Raw genomic sequence first — 23,266 nt, 5'->3', positions numbered from 1 at the left:
GTTTCTTTTGCCCATTAGAATATTATCATAATTAAGAATATATCTGAAATAATTCGAAATATTGCAGATTTTGAGGGTGAAAATAAAGAAATTTTATCGACTTATACCTGGAGATGGGGTCTAAAGATGTCAAACTTTATTCTATTTTTTTTTTTAAAGTAGCTGTTGATCTTATGTTTTGGATTGATTACAGAAGTCATGTTAAGTGGCAGTTCTTTTACTTGGTATATGGAATTTATCTGCGATGTTAATGTTGGCATTTTGAAAGACAGCAGGATTGATCAAATTGTAGAGCACGTTTTACATTTTCTTGCATTTATAAATAATTTAAAGTCTTTAATGTAAAATATATCGAAAACAGACATTCAAGACATTAGATTTGAACATTACGTCAGCATAATGTCACACCATGGATATGTTGTTAGAAATCACATAATTGTTTAATTGAAAATCAAATGAAGATTTTACACTTTTTCTAAAGATGAAGTTAAACGAATTTCCTTTATTTGTGTTGACCCATGAAATTGAGTACAACTTAGTATGAGGAACACAATTTTTCAGCCGCTGACATAGAATTATGTATTTCATCTACATTATGGCTATAAAAACAAGTTTAATCCACCGTTTTCTATAAAAGAAAATGCCTGTACTAAGTTAGGAATATGAAATTGTTTTTCATTTGTTCGGTGTGTTTGAGCTTTGATTTTGTAATAATATTAGCTAGTATATGGAACTCTCCCTCTTGAAATTTATTGGAGTTCGGATTATTTGTTATTTTGATTTTTATCTAACATTTAATGGTTTATTTAAACTTGTACAGTTTTGTAGTTAGCATGTTCTATTCAGCAACATTCAACATTATTCTACAAAATATTGAAATCACAGTCAACAATAAGTCATTTTTTTAGATTATCATCGCCCAAGTACAAAGCCCTTTTGGTTACATAGACTTTGCATGATAAGTCAATTATGCATATGTTGCTTACATGTTACTGTACAATGTTAGAAACCATTTAGGAGAACCTGATTTATTCACATGATTATTCCCTACCGTCGAGGCGTTTGACGTTATCTATCTTTTTAATGTAGTTTGATTTTTATTTTGCATTTTTGTCTTTGGTATTTACTATTTTTGGTCTTCTCTAGCTAGCACTTGACAAAAATGTAAAATCTTACCAATTAAAAAATACGATTTTGTTGGTATGCATATACATAAAGACAAGGTGATATGAGTAAAAGTAAAATAATAAAAATACAGAACTCCGAAGAAAATTCAAAACGGAAAGTCCGTAATCATACGGCAACATTTAAAGCTCAAACACACCAAACGAATGGATAACAGCTGTCACTTTCCTGACTAGAAACAGACATTTCCTTATGTAGAAAATGGTGGAAAAACCTGGTTTTATAGTTATCAAAACCACTCAATTTTATGACAGTCGCATGAAACCTGTCAGAAACACAAGCCTTACAATCATATCATAAAGTTTATGAATACATTTAGCGAGAATTTAAATAGGAGCTTTGATCATCATACATATTTCCAAAAGCAGTATATGGTTTCGGAAAAAAAAAATTTTTGTTAATACGACAAACATTGAATTTATGTATATTTTGAAAGTGGTATTTCTAATATTTCAGAGTTCAAGCTTTTCTTTCAAAATAGCATCATCTAAAAGCTTTGGAAACTATTACGAGGTAATTTTTAGCCATCAATCTTCAGAGAAAATAATGTGCGATGAGAAAGTGATGGTAAAATGTATATTAATACAAGAGTACACCATTCCAACAGAGGATCTCCGGGTATGCTCTTTAAAAGGTATTTAAACTAGAAGAATGCTTATTATTTAGAAAATAAACGATATTATTTCATATCGGTTAAGAATAAGCTTCTCTCATTGGATGAAAAGAGGCCACAAGACATTCTTTATTCTTTAGTAATACATTCCATCGGTCTTTAACAGAACAAAACGGAGCAGAAAATCGGTCGTTAACGAACTTTTACATGTTAATGACTGGTGGGGCGTGGTTTTTCTGTTAATTACCTGTAGGGCGTGGTTTCTCTTTAAATGACCGTTGGGGCGTGGTTTCTTTGTTTAGAGAGATGTCTCTCAAATAAAACATTTTCCTGTTTTCAATTTTCTATTTAAGTTGTTGAATTGTTTACCATATGTTTTCGTAAATTATAAAATAATAGAAAACTTTATTTAGTATTCATATGCACTTAAATGAATGGCAGTGACTTATAGTTACATGTATTACTACGACTGGTTTTCCCTCTTTGCTATAGAAATCGTACAGTAACTCGAGTTTGCTTTGAACATTTAGAATTTATGAAAATTTGTAAAAACATGGTTCCTCAATGAAATCAACATAATAGTTATTGAAGAACTGGTCATTATAGTAATACATGGACTATAACTATTATGTAAGTATCAACATATTGACCATTTGATATATAAGAACTTTTCCCAACGAAATCAGTAACAAATTATTGGAAATGAACTAACTACTGTTCTTTTAACTCAAAAAATACAAAATGTTGTAAAGGAGACATACCACATCTCCTTATTGTTTATTGTTTCTTTCTTTAATCACTTTTTAATATATTGCGTAGAAAGTGTAGTGGGAATGTTTGGGTTCAAATTCAGAAATTGAATACATTTTAAAGTTATTGGCAATTAAAAAAGATACGGTGCTCATATCATTCTTGATTTTTTCATGAACAAATTATAAAAATGTATGTGACCAGTGACAAATTAATAGAGAATAAAGATGCATATAAGTGGTTTTCGTTTTCGTAACATCAACTTATTTGTATTCTGTTTCGAAATGTCTAACTATCTTTTGCCACAATTGCAACTATTCCTTTTTTTCAGGAAAGTTCACTGCAATCCGGATCCTTTCAGTCACTTATGCATGGTTTCTGTTTATGCACGGGTGCTATATTAGGCTTGTATTTTTTTTAAATCAAGCACTCACCGAAGTTAACAATTATAATGCACATATACATTTGGTAAATGTTAAAGTTGCTTTTCACGAGATTTCTGGTTTTACAAATGCTGTATATACATGCAAAGACATTGATGCGGTCTTTGAAAAGAAACTCTTTGTTAAATACAAATGTTATCAAAACAAACATAAAGCATAAAAATACTAAAACAAAAACTATTCGATTATAGTAAAAAGACGGCATCAGGTAACACAACATATAACTATAACAGGACGAGCGTATACGTAACAATATCAATTTGGCGGAATTTTAACTCTGTCATTATTCATAATGGGGTGTCTCAGTATATTATGTTGCAAACATATTTTGTCTTATATAAAAGATAGGTGACACTAGTTAACCTTGACAGTGTTGTTCTTTTCGGTTATCTGTATGATATAATCATATAATCGTGAGTTTACAAAAACGTCTTAAATATATGTTGAGATGTGTATTTTGTTTTAAATTCTTTAACGTTCTTAAAATTTCATCTGTATTTAAATTGCAAGACGATGAATCGAATGGTACGGTTTTCATTATAAATATGAAGATTAAAATTTCATTCCTTCGACAGGATATTCATTGTGGACTATTATTCTCATTAGATGTACATTAATGTTTCCGTCAAAATATTGCGTTCTCTTTGCAGAAACACTTTGATCATTCGAAGTAGATCACGAATGTTCATGATAATACACATCTATAATCAAATGATATCGCAATTGGCTCATATTTAGATTGGGTGAATACTTAATGTGTACGCAAGGCATCAAAGCGTTATTAAACAATGGTCTCGATCTAGAAATCAAAGCAAATATTAGATAAATTCAATTTACCTTCTGTCATCAATTTTTTTTAGGAATATAATTATTCCATTGTTCACAACAGGCTTAACGAGTATAATGTTTGTGTTTAAACGAAACCATATTTTATCCCAATCTATTGTTGTGAATCGAGAACAAGAACCTTTCGTCAGTGAAGCATTATAATAATATTCCGAAAGTAGAAATGTCTCGTTGCATAAGTTGACAAATTAGCAACACTGGCAAGTACAGTTTTGTTTTGTTCAGATCAACTGCTCATGATGATTGCTTTTGTTTCTGCTGAGAAGTTATATTCTTTCTATTTGAAAATGAAACTGCACAATTAACAGTCTCAGTATACATGTTATGTTATTCTTCTTTTTCAGAAAGTTTATCCAAAGAATTAAAACTTATATTACTTGGTACATGCATTCCTATATTTCTGATCGTCATATTTGTTTTATTTATGATAATCTTGAAAAAAACGAAAACATCACATGAAGATGGTAAGTATACTTGAATTTTGATTTTGTCTAGAAATGCTTCCTGAAAATAGTAATTGATCATGACAATGTAAACTGTAATTTGGTGTCTTCGTGGATAATAGTATTTGCTGTTTGATTTTTAAAAGTTAATATTGCGAATGATTTGATACTTAAGAAATCCTTCAATATTTCTAGTTGTAATCGAGTTACATATAGCTCTCTTTTTTGACCATCCTGTGTGCCGTTGAGATAATATTTTCATACAATTGACTTTCTTTTATTTAAAACAAATATCGATGTAATGCTTCTTTTTCTTACGGAATGTTCACGAATAACTATCTTATCTTTCATGGAAGTTTCCTTTTGCTTTCGAATGCGCTTGGTGACATAATCATGAAAGAAAAATTCCATTTGAACATGTTGAAATGCAAAGTCAATATCTGGATTAAGTATATAAACAGAAAAAAAATTCCATTTGAACATGTTGAAATGCAAATTCAATATCTGGATTAAGTATATAAACAGAAAAAAAAATTCCATTTGAACATGTTGAAATGCAAAGTCAATATCTGGATTAAGTATATAAACAGAAAAAAAATTCCATTTGAACATGTTGAAATACAAATTCAATATCTGGATTAAGTATATAAACAGAAAAAAAAAATGAAATCATAATTATGCTTTTTAGATATTTTTTTTTTTTATAGAAAATTGAAAAGAAAACCCAGAAAAAAATTGTTTCTTTTTTATCAAACTATTTCAGACCACGATTGGGAGATTACCAATTTTCATCAACTCATACTGTCCTGTTTTCTAACGAAGGAAAGAGGAAGCAACTGGAACAGCAGCATGAGGTCTAGCACAACCAGCAAACCTCTCGATAAATTAGATCAAACGGAAGCATGCCTTAATAGTGAGAAAAGTAGGTGTAATTACCTGAACTGTTAACTGTTAGGAGTTTTTGGTTCACATTATAGGGGTTCATTCCACGAGTGTCACCATTACAGTTGTGAGTATTTTTTTTTCGTATCAGGGAAATACGACGATGCTTTGATGCAAAATTCACCTGCCTAACATAATTGAATATCCAAGCAAGTTTGAAATATACATGCATATATGTTTTCTGATATGTTAGGTATAAAATGAGTAAGCAACACAAAATTTTAAATGACAAAAAAACATCAAATGATACTTACGGTACAAATTCTACTACAGCAGATGCGCTTTTCGACAAAAAGGTCTCTTAATTGATGCTCGAAGCTAAAAATATATAAAAGTCCAAAACCTATTGAAAGCATGGTAAAGACGAAGAGTGACACAAGAAAAGTCAAACATAGTCAAAATATGAGAACTATGCATGAAGGAGATACAGTAAATTGAAATAAAAACATTATCTCTATTTTCGTACTAGTACTTAAATGAGAATATACTGCTGTTTAGTTTCTAAAACAATAAACAGATTTCTATATAATCTGTCATAACGAGTCTCAACTCTAAAACATTTGTGGACGTTAATCTAATATATGCAACATAAACATATGCTAGTATATGACGTAAAGCCTGGTATGAAAACTTCTTTGTTTCTAAAAATAAGAATAGCAATATACTGTATTTTAAACATTCTATGATTTTAAGGCAAGTTTTTTTCTGAATTTATTGCTGTTGTTTTTATAGATGGAGAAAGCAAAAGTAATACGAAATCAGAAATCACTGAACATTTCCTAATAGGGACTTCAGAGTATCAAGGGGAATCAGGAGATACGCTGAATGGAGTTTCAGTAAACAGTTCGAAGGAAATTGACATTTTGTGTTAATTGTCCTTAGTTGCCAAATGCTTTTCTGAAATATTGTACAACTTCTAAATGATAGAAAAAGAAATCAGGGGAAGGAGATCTCAAAACAGAAACAAACAAAAAGATACGAATCCAAGAAAAACACGATGACCAAAAAAAAAACATCCATAACGATCAACCCGCCGAGTAATAATGGCATCCGTAAAACTTTCGTACACATGACATTAATTTTGCCATCAGGAGATATTGGCTCAGTTTCTACAAATTGGACGATGAAAACCAAAAAAAAAAAAAAAAACTAAAAATGCTTTTGCGGAATAAGTTTGTTTTTTTCCCATGGTCATGATTTGTTTGAGCTGATTTGTTATATTCGTCTGTCCTATGTGTTATTGTTGATATAATGAAACGCAAAAAAGGATAAATAACATTGCCAAAGATACTGTAAATTCAGAAATTATTGCGATGATTTTATTATTGCGACAAATGCGACAGGGTTATAATCGCAATAATTTAAACTCGCATTTTGAATTTTTTTATATGAATTAAACAGGATTTTTCTTAATATCGCAAAAATTAAAATCGCATTTTAGTCTAAGATGACAAAATCGCAATAATAAATGCACGCAATAATTTCTGAATTTACAGTATTGCATAGTTACTTAATTTTGTCTAGGTTTAATTATTTTTATGTAAGTGTTTTGTTCCCGTTGTTTTGAATAATTGATAAATATATATTGTACGATTCTGGCATTGTGCCTTTTTGTTTTTCAATGTATGTGTTTTTTACACAGGTAAAAGTCTGTTGTTGTCTCTTTGACATATTTCCCTTTTCTATTCTATATTCTATAATCTATCATTTGTCATGAAAAACGTGTTATACTGATATATATATATATCAAATTTTCACAGTTAGTTAAGTTTCATAACATTTACTTTCTGATTGTTTATTAATTTAGTGATGTTTAAGGGTTTGATAAGAGTCAATTTCCAATCCCACAATTTTGCGATGATTAATCATTTGATAAACCTATCAACGTATTGTTTTAGAAGTCACTCGGCTAATGTTGCATGTGGACCAGGATCTGCTTATCCTTCCAGAACACCTGCGATTACCACTGTTTTTGGTGGGGTTCGTGTTGCTCAGTCTTTAGTTACCTATGTTGTTTTTTTTGTGTACTGTTGTTTGTTTTTTCAGCGTAATTGCCGTGGCCTTGTGAGTTTGATTATTTCTTATTTTTTTTCACCTCTCGCTTTCTAAATAATATGAAATATTCAAGTTATTTTTTATAAAGTGTCAAGCGTTGCGTTGCAACTCATGATTTTTTTATTTTTTATTTTGTCTTGACATTTACATATGTTAATTTGTTTTGTAAACATGTATTTGTATACATCTTGTTGTTTGCAAATACTTTTTCTAGAGTTCTTGTAAAAGAATCATTGGTATTTAGTGATTGTTAATTAATATCATCTTTCATATGGCATGTGTAGCAAGACTTATATTTATTCATGTATAACTTCACAGAATATAATGTACTCAATAAGAATATAATGTACGGACTTAGACTGCGTCATGGTATAAGTGGAATAGATCATTCAATTATATGGCAAATTCATGAATTACTAATATTTTTTTTCCTTTTACCCTTTAAATTTGGTTTTTACTTTAAGGATATTATACAATTGATGAACTAAGGCTGTATCCCAAAATGCTTTAAGATTTAGTGTTAGTCTCCTAGATATCATGAGCTTTCTTTGGATTTAGAAAAAACGCCCACTATTTATTGGCATATACTAAATAATAAATTGTATATGGAGGAACACTATTTATCTATATTTTTGTTAATAATTGTGATACACTGCATAAGTTTGTGTCATTTATTACGGTAGAACATTAATGTTGAATTAAGGTAGCACAATACAAAAGCAACTAAATTTTATCAAAATTTCATTTTCAGCTGTTTTTGTTACTTCTTAATATTCCAAAACCACAGAAGAAAAATTCATTTACATATCTTGAACTGTTAATGAGTTTTGATGATAATTAGTTTTATAAACAAATGCACGTGTCTGACTGATACAAGATAAGAACATGTGGGTAGTACTATGTGGTTATTCAATAGAATCATTTGATAGCTTTATGACCACTGACCAGCAATACAAAAAACAGTTACGAAAAAGAGGTGGATTAGGGATTAATGGAATAATTAAGATAATGAATAAAAATAAAAATACATTTCATTATTGGAGCTGCCAGGAGAAAAAAAAAGTAACAATTTGGAGATATAGAGTGAATCAAAATATAAATGTACAGAAATTAAACAAATGTAATTGTATAACAATTAATGTAATGGAATGTCTTGGGGGAGAATGTTTAGATGTGAATTCTTTTCAAAAGAAAATACAAATCAAATATTTCATTTTCAAACTGCAAAATTGAACAAAATCTCCTATGTGTAAAACACCATATTGTCCTTGTATACAATTACAATTCTAAAAATCCCCCATAAGGATCCCCTAAACTAACAAACTGATAATTTTGTATACACATGCATAACTTACTTTTTGTAACAAAAAAAACAAAATATATTATGTTATGTTAAATGAATAAAATCCATATTGAAAAAAGTAAATGCAATGTGTAATTAAACTTCTGAGATCATTAGTAGTAAATGTTTATCATGGTGGGCGGAGTTTTGATCATATCAGTAGCAACTGACTTAAAACAAGGTCAATAATGATATAACATCTCCCGCCAGATCCGGTTTCGGTGCATAGGGTGTGCATTATCTCTATATATTTAGAATTGCTGAAATTGAATGCTTTCTTACTGGTCAAAACCTAATTGATTTATGATTGAAGGCCAATCCCGAAATATCCAAATGGCACATGTGTGAATTATATTGAAGTTAATGGGGTACAAGTAGGAAAATCCTTATTTATTCAATTGTGACACATTCATTTTTGTCATGAAAATGTAGTTTTAAATGAATTTAGCTCCTAGATGGGTGCCCCTATATGTCTGATTTTCACACATGTTGTTTCTTGACCAGTTATCTTCAAAAGGGTGTCTCAGATTTCCAAAAACATCAATAGAACAAATTTTATACCCAATTAAATTTAGTGATCTCTTATGAATTTAAGTTGCAAACTTCATTGAATGTTTATGAGAGAATGAAATACAATAGGAAATATCTGAGACACCCTTTTGGAGGTCAAACTGTGGTATACAAGAATCTATAAAATATTTTGGGATGCTATGAATAACAAAGAAGCTTTTTTTTCAAGTGTGGACATCTCAATATAGCAACTAATTACATAATAATTAATTATGTAATAATTATGTCAAATTGACATTTTCACCATTTGAAAGATTATTCTTTCTTCTTTCTTTTGGTACCTCATTTATAAAATTTAAAGCTGGATGAAAGAAATTACATCAGTTTAAAGTTGTCTGATTGGGGTTGAAAAAATCTTTGTATTGTGCTACCTTAAAAGCATTCATATGTGACTCTCGTTTCTTCCATATTTAACACACGTTTTATATCATCTTTTGATACACTTTATAATTTTTAAATTACATTCACATATTGTATCAAATATTATTATATTGATTATATTTGCTTCAATTATCTTTATCTACTGTAAATATTAGAAATTGATGATTATGTCTGAAGTTTCTAAAACAAAAAAGAAAGTAAAGTAAATGGAGCTTCACGACTGACATTCAAATGTTATCCATACTGTAAAAAACTTACCAAACTGTGTAATATAGATGTTCAATTGACTGTAGGTTATGATCCTTATGGCTTGATGGTTATATGTAAATAAAATGAAACACATTATTTACATTGCTTAAATCAAAGACGAAGATTTACATTTGAAAAATTATAGTGCTGAAATCTTTACCATGACAGCTCTACATTATTTACATCGTTTAAACTTAAGACGAAGATGTACATTTGGAAATTTAAAGCTCTTAAATCCGTAGAGAGACAGATTTTTCATTACAAAACCTATTTCATATTTACCAGCAGTGTCTCTGTACTGGCATTCTTTTTATCAATTGTTGTAGTTTATAAATTACATTAAAAAGGGAAGAAGGATTCCAAGGGAAACCACAATTAAAAGAAAACACCCAATGCCATTGTCTAAAAAAAAGACGATGACAAAGATGTAATTATAGGATCAAACATTCGCTGGCAAAGTTAGCGTTTGGCAAATCTGCATAGACCTTTACGAGTTAGACACTCAAAAATATATATTCGTGTATTTAACGTTTAAAGTTTTGGTCTGATTCATAATGGAGGGAAATTGTGTCTAAAATTTGTTTACCCTTCAACATTTTGTATCATCGAGTTTGACTTTACATCTTATCAAAATTATTGACATAGCTTATGTATTTGGTGAATTAAGCGGATATTTTATTGTAATTTTAAGTAATTTGCAAATTCCAATTCTTCATACTGAGTTTTGTTTTAGATCTTTATATTCATGTAATATTTTTGATTTTTACTTTGTTATTTTGATAGATATCATTATTTTAATTATTATTATACTTTTTATAATAATCATGATTTTAATATTTTTTTTCTATCTTTATAATAAAATACCAACATGAATTTATCTTTCCCGTTTATTTGAAGTATTTTCTCACAACTGAGTTTATCACATGCTTGTAATTAGAGATACAAATAAACGGAGTTGTTGGTTATACGTCAATCAAACAGAAACCTAGCAAAAGTAAAATAACAAACATACCGAACGGGAAGTCCCAATCATTTAACAAAAAGACTTAGTTGCATTCATGTTATATATATTAGATATTATTTATCAGATTCTTATATTTTGGGAAAAAAACCAATTCATTAAAAGATAAAATATTAATGCAATGATAAACAATGATAAACAAACTATAAATATGACATATTACTTTTCCGAACCTACCAATTTGTTCAAGATCAGGATTATATCTATTTTGGTCATATTGCTCGTGACAGCAAGTGTTATGGTATATTTACTTTAAACTATAGTTTTAATTCCCACAAGCATATTCAACCTAAAATGAATATAGCTATTCTTAAGGCCCTTTTGTTTGTATAAGTACCTTACCTTCTTGTCTTTAATGTTGTTATTGAGCGTTCCTTTTTTATTGTTAATTAAGAAAAGTGCCTCGGACAGACAAAAGTTATAAAGGGTTATTTTCATTTTCAATTTCTAGCACAGGGCACACACCCCTGCTGCTAGAGAGTAAGTCCCGAAGGTATAATCAGCTCATTCGTCAGTTCTGATATAATTTATAACAAACCTTTTTAAAATTATCTAACAAGTTTTCGTTCCTTATTGTTAATTTTCCTTTTTTGGATAGTGATGTTCCTTTGGCACCATCTTACGGTGTTTATATATCAAAACTCGTTCGCTATGCCCGTGTCTGTTGTTTGACGTTTTGGATTTTAATGAACGTAATCTATGTTTAAATGGTAAATTATTAAGTCAGGGAATTCGTTACCACAAATTACTTAAAACCTTTACTGAATTCTTCCATAGATATAAATATTTGGTTTTGAAATTTGGTTGTACCTGTAGAAAGCTTTTTTCAAACAGGATAGCGCATCCTCATTTTTACGGAGATGTTGTTTACCGAGTCCGGAAATTTAGAGACGATCCGAGTAAATTTAACGATCCTTTAAATAATCTTATTCTAAAAGGTTACTCGTTCAGCACTGTAATTAGATCTTTGAATATTGTTTTTATTGGTATTAATATTGATTTTGTTATCGGTAAATTTAAATCAAACTAAATGTTATAATTGTTATATACATATGCACATTCATGGCACTACAATCTGTCAATACCTGTATCTTGGCATTGCAAAAGGTCATGCTTTTCTCTGACTGTTTATGACGTCTTTAGAGTACATACAATCTAAGACTCTCTCATCTCGCAATAGTATTAAAACATTTGACTTTTCTACACTTTACACAAGTATTCCCCATTCCAAACTAAAAGACAAATTGAAAGAGTTGGTATTATTTTGTTTCATTTAAAAGAATGGCGAACGTAGATATAAGTATCTTGTCTTGGGAAGGGATAAATCCTACTTTGTAAAGAATCACTCTGATTCAAACAAAAAATTTTCTGAAACTGACATTATCAAGATGCTTGATTTCTTGATTGACAACATATTTGTTACGTTTGTAAGACATGTTTTTCAACAGACTGTCGGAATTCCAATGGGAACCAATTGTGCCCCTCTTCTTGCCGACTTGTTTCTTTATTATTATGAGACTGACTTCATAGAGAAACTTCTTGGGAAGAAAGATAAGAAGTTAGCAATATCCTTTAACTTTACGTTCCGTTATATAGATGATGTTCTCTCACTAAATAATACAATATTTGGTGACTATGTTGAACGAATCTATCTAACTAGAGATAAAGGATACTACAGATACAGTTAAGTCTGCCTCATATCTTGACGTACATCTAGAAATTGACAATGAGGGTCGGTTGAAAACAAAACTTTACAACAAAAGAGATGATTACAGCTCCCCAATTGTGAACTTTCCATTTCTATGTAGCATCATTCCAGTAGCGCCTTCATACGAGGTATAATTCTCCCAATTGATACGATATTCCCGGGCTTGTATTTCCTGTCATGATTTCCTTGATAGAGGATTGCTGCTCACAAGGAAGCTACTAAACCAAGAGTTCCAAATGGTGAAGTTGAAATCATCCCTTCGTAAATTTTACGGACGCCATCACGAGTTGGTTGACCGTTATGGAATAACCGTTTCGCAATTGATATCGGATATGTTCCTTATGTCGCAACTACAATACCCTTCCCTATTCACGAATGTGACCTACTGAATTAGACTATTTACCGGATTTGTAAATACATAAGCAACACAACGGGTGCAACATGTGGAGCAGGATCTACTTACCCTTACGGAGCACCTGAGATCACCCCCAGTTTCTGGTGGGGTTCGTGTTGCTTAGTCTTTAGTTTTCTATGTTGTGTCATCTGTACTATTATTTGTCTATTTGTCTTTTTATTTTTGGCCATGGCGTTGTCAGTTTGTTTTTGATCTGTGAGTTTAACTGTCTCTCTGGTATCTTTCGTTCCTCCTTTACACTAAAACTATTAGATGTTGGATGTGTACTGATTGATAATTTAGTCGTAGATGCATGATTGTTTTTAATTAGTTGTTATTGGCTTTGAACTAGCTGTCAGTAACTGCGAGTACTCTCAAATCTGTACTTAGTGTCTTTTTGTTGTTGGAATGTACAATCTGTGTTTTTGCTAGATGTATTTCTACTTGTATCCATCTGATGAGTTAAGCATTTTTCAACTGATTTTTATAGTTTGTTCTTATGTTGTACTGTTACACCACTGTCCCAGGTTAGGGGAGACTTAGCGCCTTCGAACTAGTTTAAACCCGCATCATTCTATATTTGCCTGTCCAAACTCAGGAACCTATAATTTAGTGGTTGTCTTTTTTTGCTGTTTCTCATATTTGTTTTGCGTTTATTGTTTTGCATAGTTTGTTCTTATGTTGTACATGTTGTACTGTTACACCACTACCCCAGGTTAGGAGGAAGGTTTGGCACCAACAAAACTAGTTAAACCCCGCCACATTCTGTGTGTGCCTGTTCCAAGCCAGGAGCCTGTAGTTCAGTGGTTGTCGTTTGTTGCTGTGTTACATATTTGTTTTTCGTTCATTATTTTGTACATAAATTAAGCCGTTAGTTTTCTCGTTTGAATTGTTTTACATTTGTCATTTCGGGGCTTTTTATAGCTGAGTATGCGGTATGGGCTTTACTCATTGTTGAAGGCCGTACGATGACCTATAGTTGTTTATTTCTGTGTCATTTGGTCTCTTGGGGAGAGTTGTCTTATTGGCAATCATACCACATCTTCTTTTTTATAAGCTAGTAAATATAGAACATCTTCTTTTATTATAGTTCTGGAAACCAATACATACAATAGTAAATCACCAAAATCGTGTTTTGAACTTCGCTTGCAAACAGGGGAAACAATAAAAAAGGAAAATCAAAACTTTAAGTAATTGTAAAAAAAAAAGAAAACACTAATGTAAAATAAATTGTCTGAATATCCCCACACAGAATACATAAAATTAATCATTTCGTGCTTCAATTGTGGTACCAGACATATTAGACATGATAATAAAAAATAATGTGTAAAGTAGCATGAGTTGATGCCACAATCAAGAAAAATCAAGATTTTTGAAAGGCAACACCTAAGTGGGCGTTTGTGATAAAGATTTGTCATAACTATAAGTCATGTAATGATAATGTCAATAGAATTTCTAATAAATGATTTCATTTTACTATTAGAAAACTCAAGCCCTGGAACATTCAATCTACTGGCCGATATAACTTTCAGTAGTTGGTTGACGAATATTGTTTAAAAAAATGGAAAAATCAAATAGGACTCGTGAAATAATTTCCTGTTTAGATCATTGTAGCTCTCATTAGTGGTCTTCATTATTTCCAATTAATCATTATCTTCATTTGACTCCATTGAAGATTTGAAGGTGTGATTCAAGTTTTTCGATTCAAATTATCGATAATTCGTTCCGGAGAAAAGGGAAGTTGACAATGTTACTATCATTAGTTATGAATTAGCTAGCAGAAGTACATGTATATAAGAAAAGGGAATTGTAAGAAGTTCAAAACAAATGTTTAAAGTTTAAAATAGTCGATATATTTTGATTCCAAAACACGTGTTTCTAGTTGAAATGTAGGTAAAAATGACCGTGTTAAAGGTATTAATGATAATAAGAATAAACTTGTCTTTAACATAGAGAGGGAATTGAAATGTAGAATAATGATTTAGGATCAGGACATTTGTTTTTCGGAGGCCCGTTTTAAACAGAAACATTTTTATGTCATCTTATCCAATGCCACTCGGTCATAAAAAATCTGGACAATTCCTTTAAATAGCTATTGGTCAGGGTGGATTAAGAAAAAAAAGATTAAATATATAATTGTATTTTTTCAATTTCAATAAAGGCAGATACTGTATGCAGCAAGTTTCTATTAACCAACATAATAGATTTGTCTTGTTTTTGTAAATTTTGCATGTGGAAAATAATGATCAATTCTTTATCGTTTCTATTGTAAATTCAATTTGGTTCGTAGGAGGATCGTGTAATTAGAGATTACGAATTATGTGATGACTGCTTTCAAAGATCTTTTGAAAAAAAAAAATATATATAACAAAATTACCGAACTCAAAGGAAAATTCAAAAAGGGGAAGTCCATAAAACTGACAAAATCAAACAATGTCAATCAACGGAACGAGTGAAAAACAACTGTCATATTCCTGAATTGGTACAGGCATTTTCTGAAAAATGTTGGATGAAACCTGCTTTTATAGCTAGCTTAACACCCCCCCCCCCACCTTTGCATGACAGCTGTTGATAGAAAATGTAGGTTGTTTATAGAAAATAAAATTAGCTATATAACAAGGATTTTTGATGCTATCAATAGTAACTACAATTTTGCCTACTTCAAAGATTTGACTTCGCTTGTGCATTCTTGTACCTATATCGAATAAATTGCATTCAAGATTTAAAATTACAAAAGGGAGTGACAGACCTTTCTCTTGAATAAGAAAAAATCAAAACTGATTGTTTTCCCGTAGAAATATAGTCCTGTTGGCAGTATTATTATTTAACCGACGATATTGGAATTGTTTAAATATTGAAGAATAGTATTTAAATTTAATTGAAATACAATTTTACTGTAACTTCGAAACACATTTCCTTTATTAAAAGGTCATCAAGGATTGTTAAGGAAGTGCTATTATCTTGATTATATTTAACAAACTAAAGGTGTATTTTTTTAATTTGTTGAGTTGCTCCATATACTATGTTATACATATTTTAATTAAAAAAAAGTTTATCTGCATTATGAAATGCAAGTGTTAATGAATCTGGTGTTGAAGTTTTATCATATTTATTGTGAAACCTTGGTTTCAATGAATATTGAATACATTTTAAATTTCAAATTGTTGTTCAAATTTCTAGCAAGGGGGAATAGCTGTTGTTTAAACACTTACTAAATTGATGATATACAATATAGATACATGTAGATACAAAAAAAATAGATCTAGGTTGGTTAATGCTTGATGGAATATGTTTCAGACTAGATCGAGTATGGTTCAGATTAGGTCGAGTATGGTTCAAACTAGGTCGAGTATGGTTCAAAATTAGTCGAGCATGGCTCAGACTAGGTCGAGCATGATTCAGACGTGTATAAAAAGGTTGAGTACTGGTTGAGTAAAGGTCGAGTACAAGTTCGGACAGTTAAATATGGTTCAGACTACAGTCTAGTATTATCAAGTTAATTTCAATCCAATTAAGACTGACCGAGTAGAAAGCAATACATTCGAGTACAGATATAGGCCATTTCAGACTTTAAATAGTTTGTAGTGTATGACAAAGTTACAAAAAACATTTGTAAAACACAAAGTATTATGTCTTTCGTAAAATAACGCCCTAAATATGATTTTCTATTATAACATGATTAATATGAACAATCTAAAAATTACACTGTGACCTAGATTACATGTACTCCAATTTTCATTAAATATCTATACCAATTGTTATCTACTATGTCAAAATTCAAGATTGAGGAAGACACCCGAGACATCCCTAAATCTAACTATGTGTTTTCATTCTTAATGCTTAGTTTACATCTGAATGGATGCAGTCCGTTTGACGCCTTTTAATCAATAGCAAGTTCCATTGTTTCGTGTGTAATATGCTATATTGAAATTATAATTTTCTTTGACCACTGAATTAAAATCCTTTGTTAGTATTGTGATTATTGTCACAGATGAATTGATAGGAAGGAGACCAATTAAGGTCTGTTTTCATTGCAATTACTAAAAAAAGTGAAATAACAAAAAAAACTAATCTCCTAGGAAAATCCTAAACGGAAAGTCCGTGATCAATGGCAAAGACCAAACCTGTTTACAAACATTTATTCAATTGAAGTCAACACACGTACATTATCCATGTTATCACATTATGTTTTTGGGTTTGATGTTTACATAGAAGGAGTTTGTGTTTTGTAACTGTTAGAAAAAGGTGTACTGAACATACATAGATATACAAAAAAAAACCGAGTTGAATGTTTCAATGTATAAACTAGTTTTAATTTGAGTTGAGGTAATCAAGTTCCGTGTGATTAACAGATTAACATAGAAAACATGTGTTGTCTATTCCAGCATCACCAGTTTTTGTTGCAGACAATAAACAAGTTCAAATTGGACAATATGGAGACATAATAAAATTAACCATTATTATTTATGATAAGCACTATAGTAGCAAAGTTTTGATAAAAAAGAATGTTACCAATGTACATGTTAGGGTTAAGACTACAATGGAAAATATAACAACACATGATATATTTTATGGAGCAAAAATAAGAGTTTCTGGAATGCAGTATACTTTTCACCTGCATTTGACATCAGCAACCGATTTTACGTGCTACATGGTGGAAGCATGCAACAATATAGGATGTAATCATTTTTACGTACAAGTACAATCTGCAAGTAAGTAAATCATAATATTGAATGAATATTTTAAAACGATAGATTTTTGTAGATAAAAGATAGATTTTTTAAGATATATAAATACAAAAGTTTTTGATTTCTGCCATTTTGTTAACCTATAAAGACGAAAATGATCCAAAGACACAAATTGTTATGCGAGTTCGTACATTTTGTAACAAAATGCATGGACAAAACAATACACAAGCAAATAATTGAAAAAAGTGCTTAAACTGATGAACATTATCAAGGATGCTCACTTTTAAATAATGGCATGCAACTATTATGATCTGAGCGTCACTGATGCGTCTTCTGTAGACGAAACACGCGTCTGTCGTATTTTACAAAATTATAAGCGATAAGCGTGGTTACCGTACCTTTGAAACTATCAACACCACTTGGTCTAAGCCACTGCTGATGTAAGTTTCGTCTCCGAGGTTATCACCAGCCCAGTAGTCAGCACTTTGGTGTTGACATGAATATCAATTATATTGTCATTTTTTATACATTTACCGTTTGCAAAAGTATGAATTATTCGAAATACTAAGGATTTTCTTATCCCAGGCATATATGAGTCATTAATGTTCTTCATCTTTGTACTTGTTTGGCTTTCTAACTATTTTGATCTGAGCGTCACTGATGCGTCATATGAAGACGAAACGCGCGTCTGGCGTATTAAATTATGAGCCTGGTACCTTTGATAACTATTTACGCGACAGAATCACTACATTTCCACCCAATTAAACAAATTTCTACCAATTGTTATTAGAGTGTTATTACTTTCTTTTAAATCGCAATCAATATTTCAACTTCACTACGATACAATAAACCAAGAAATAAGAAAGATGATGTTAAAATAAAAACATGTATAAAAACACCATTTACCAATATTGTATTTGTATTTTCCGCAGTTTTTTCTTAACGTGTACTCGAATATTTTGTTGTTTTTGTGAGAAATTCAATAAGATAGATTTTAACAAGCAATGTAAACATTAACGACCTGAGAATAGAAAACACAATTATGTTGACCTAACATATTAAAAATGTTCAATACTTGTTTAAAATCGTCACAGGATTTTGAAATATAATTTGAAAAAATACAAAATTTAAATATATTTTTTATACCATTTTGATTCAGAACGATAGAAAATTTAGACCGATTTTGACCTATAATGGTTTACTTTTACAAATTATGACTTGGATGGAGAGTTGTTTCATTGGGATTCATATCACATCTTCTTATATCTATCAACACCGATGTTCAAACGTGTCGCTAATAACTTAAGGTGTAAATTCTTTTTGTTAGATTTCTTCATAAACAGTCTTTGTTTCCTTAATTAAAATCATTTTTGTAGTTTTAAAAAGCTGTTTCTAACGGGTGCTCACAAAACAATTTTGTTATATTTTTTCTGTTACAAATTATATTTACAGGTTGTCCGGAATCGCCAATAAATGTTTCATTTAAAGCATCAGGACAGATAGTAACAGTGTCGTGGATCCCAGGTTTTAATGGAGGTTTCGATCAAGAGTTTGTCTTAGAATTTGGAACCGACTTCAATTCGAACTTTACAGTCATAGTACCTGACAATGATACTAAAGAGGAGAACATGAACCACAGTTTGGATAAACTGATCCCAAATACAGAATATTTCATCTGCATATTTTCTAGAAACGAGATAGGAGATAGTAATAAATCAAACTTAGTTACGTTCGTGACATCACGTAAGTTTCTTCTGAACCTGTTCCTAATTATCCATTGTTATATACTGGAAACCAGTTCTATTATCTAAAGCGGCATATTCTTTAAAAAGGAATCTGTTAACAATATTTTTTTATAATTATTGCAAAAATACAAAAAATAAGCTATTGATGGAAATGGATGTGGGCGTCTTTGTTGTTCGTACCGCATCATGAGCATTATTAAAAAAGTGTTTTAGCGCACTTAACATGTTCAGTGTAAGGTATTGATTCTTTTTTCGTTTTAGCGCACTAAACATGTTCAGTGTAAGGTATTATTTTCTTTCTTCGTCATTAGAGCCCTATGGTATCCTCAGCGCAGTCCTGAGAGCACAAGTTCTGAAGATTTTTAACATAACTTTTTTTCAATTCGCCTTGATAAGAAATTAGTAAAAGTTCCAACTCCCTCAAGCAAAGTTGATATTAGATGGATTATTGTATCTAAAGCTGTTTGTATTCTGTATTTAGCTGTAGTTGAATACTCTTCTCAGTACCAGAGAACAAGATCGTCTGCATAAAGTGCTGATTGTACCCCTTTTGGTAGCTCAGGTACTAGGTTATTCATAAAGAGTATAAATAGAGTTGGTGGTAATACTCTTCCTTGTGGGACCCCTTGTTTTCAGAGAACTTTCTGTCCACATTGTCCATCAACCAGCACCCTGGCTCTTCTATTGTACGAGTACGATTTGGTCCATTTTTACATTCTTCCACTTATGCCATATCAAAGTCCATCTTTCCATACATTATCGAATGCTCTTTGTAGATCTACGAAGACAACCAACGTTACTTTCTTGGATTGGTAGGCATCCTCTACTACCTGCGATAGATGTGTAGTCTGGTCTTCTGTGCTTTTGTATTGTAGGCATGATAAAACGTAACTTTGTTACGTGTGTATTTTAGTCTAGACGCCATCTTATTATCTATCGAGTTGACCTCCAAAGTCATCCATTGACAATATAAGCGATGTAAACATAAATAAAGATATAAATAGATAAAGCGAACTCGTGCTATTGGATTTTTCTAGGTCAGTTTAATTTTATATTATAGATTAAAAATATATGTTTATCATCTTTTTTACATGTATAAGAAAGATTTTTGGTGGATCTAATCAGTCAATCAAATGATTTAACTTAGTTTCACTTTCTTTCAATGTTGACATTCTTTTCCTTTAAATAACTTTACACATACAATTCGCGTGTCATCCAGCTCTAGTTAAGGGGTTAAATTGAAGTTCACATGAACACGGATTCAATGAGGTCGAATTATTCAGTTACAAGTGAATAATTCATAATCAATGTTTCTTAGCTTATTTTGACAAAATTGAACCGTACTGGCTGTTAAAATCGAATAGTTATTTCACTATTTTACTTTCATTAATGTTTGAATAAAAAAAAATCATATATTAGATTTATATATATTTCGTAGCTAGTGCCCTTTTAAACATTATAAAGGTGCTTCTTGTTTGGCGTGTGCGTGTTTTTTTTAAAACTTAATTTTCCTATATTCCTTAATAAAAACTACATAGGTTTCATGGTTACATACAATAGTTATATAATTTTCTTCTTAAATATGAGTTAACAACAGCCAACAAATTTATTATAATTGTTTAACCTGATATCAGAAAAATATCTATTATTATAATGATATATATCAAAATTGGATAAAAAATTAAATAAATTTATAAAATTGTTCTTCTAATTATTGGTAAAGTATAAAGTAATACCTCCTATTTGGGGCAAACTCATTAAAAAGATCACACCTTGTCAGAGAAATTAAATTCTAAATATCATTCATTCAAAATTGCAACATTCAGCTTCACTTAAATCGCAAGACCTTTTGAAATCACTAGATAAGTAAAACACGAATTTAAGAAAAGAAGTGCTTTTTTTCTAGTAAAACACACATGTACTGAGGTACTTATTAAAGTGCTTCTTGTATGCCATGTCAAAATTTTGACAAAAAGTATTTAAATTTAATTGAAATACAATTTTACTGTAACTTCGGAACACATTTCCTTTATTAAAAGGTCATCAAGGATTGTTAAGGAAGTTCTATTATCTTGATTATATTTAACAAACTAAAGGTGTATTTTTTAATTTGTTGAGTTGCTCCATATACTATTTTATACATATTTTAATTAAAAAAAAGGTTATCTGTATTATGAAATGCAAGTGTTAATGAATCTGGTGTTGAAGTTTTATCCTATTTATTGTGAAACCTTGGTTTCAATGAATATTGAATACATTTTGAATTTCAAATTGTTGTTCAAATTTCTAGCAAGGGGGAATAGCTGTTGTTAAAACACTTACTAAATTGATGATATACAATAGATACATGTAGATACAAAAAATAGATCTAGGTTGGTTAATGCTTGATGGAATATGTTTCAGACTAGTTCGAGTATGGTTCAGATTAGGTCGAGTATGGTTCAAACTAGGTCGAGTATGGTTCAAAATTAGTCGAGCATGGCTCAGACTAGGTCGAGCATGATTCAGACGTGTATAAAAAGGTTGAGTACTGGTTGAGTAAAGGTCGAGTACAAGTTCGGACAGTTAAATATGGTTCAGACTACAGTCTAGTATTATCAAGTTAATTTCAATCCAATTAAGACTGACCGAGTAGAAAGCAATACATTCGAGTACAGATATAGGCCATTTCAGACTTTTAATAGTTTGTAGTGTATGACAAAGTTACAAAAAAATATTTGTAAAACACAAAATATTATGTCTTTCGTAAAATAAAACCCTAAATATGATTTTCTATTATAACATGATTAATATGAACAATCTAAAAATTACACTGTGACCTAGATTACATGTACTCCAATTTTCATTAAATATCTAGACCAATTGCTATCTACTATGTCAAAATTCAAGATTGAGGAACACACCCGAGACATCCCTAAATCTTACTATGTTTTTTCATTCTTAATGCTTAGTTTACATCTGAATGGATGCAGTCCATTTGATGCCTTCAATAGCAAGTTCCATTGTTTCGTGTGTAATATGCTATATTGAAATTATAATTTTCTTTGACCACTGAATTAAAATCCTTTGTTAGTATTGTGATTATTGTCACAGATGAATTTGCCTGCATTTGACATCAGCAACCGATTTTACGTGCTACATGGTGGAAGCATGCAACAATATAGGATGTAATCATTTTTACGTACAAGTACAATCTGCAAGTAAGTAAATCATAATATTGAATGAATATTTTAAAACGATAGATTTTTGTAGATAAAAGATAGATTTTTTAAGATATATAAATACAAAAGTTTTTGATTTCTGCCATTTTGTTAACCTATAAAGACGAAAATGATCCAAAGACACAAATTGTTATGCGAGTTCGTACATTTTGTAACAAAATGCATGGACAAAACAATACACAAGCAAATAATTGAAAAAAGTGCTTAAACTGATGAACATTATCAAGGATGCTCACTTTTAAATAATGGCATGCAACTATTATGATCTGAGCGTCACTGATGAGTCTTCTGTAGACGAAACACGCGTCTGTCGTATTTTACAAAATTATAAGCGATAAGCGTGGTTACCGTACCTTTGAAACTATTAACACCACTTGGTCTAAGCCACTGCTGATGTAAGTTTCGTCTCCGAGGTTATCACCAGCCCAGTAGTCAGCACTTTGGTGTTGACATGAATATCAATTATATTGTCATTTTTTATACATTTACCGTTTGCAAAAGTATGAATTATTCGAAATACTAAGGATTTTCTTATCCCAGGCATATATGAGTCATTAATGTTCTTCATCTTTGTACTTGTTTGGCTTTCTAACTATTTTGATCTGAGCGTCACTGATGCGTCATATGAAGACGAAACGCGCGTCTGGCGTATTAAATTATGAGCCTGGTA

The 23,266-nt window shown here is 30.6% G+C and overlaps 1 protein-coding gene and 1 long non-coding RNA gene across 2 annotated transcripts in view; both read left to right on the top strand.

The window, feature by feature from the left end:
- LOC127717957 (uncharacterized) overlaps positions 1-23,266 on the top strand; it is a 79,162-nt gene that overhangs the window by 2,791 nt on the left and 53,105 nt on the right. The gene's annotated exons all lie outside the window — the stretch shown is intronic.
- Positions 3,519-9,255, top strand: LOC127717970 (uncharacterized). The gene is made up of 3 exons (XR_007989495.1): positions 3,519-4,301; positions 5,044-5,202; positions 5,955-9,255. It is a non-coding gene; the product is annotated as an uncharacterized LOC127717970 (long non-coding RNA).

This window comes from Mytilus californianus, unplaced genomic scaffold, assembly GCF_021869535.1.
Source record: "Mytilus californianus isolate M0D057914Y unplaced genomic scaffold, xbMytCali1.0.p SCAF_10, whole genome shotgun sequence".
NCBI lineage: Eukaryota > Metazoa > Mollusca > Bivalvia > Mytilida > Mytilidae > Mytilus > Mytilus californianus.
This window is presented reverse-complemented; position numbering and strand designations above follow the sequence as displayed.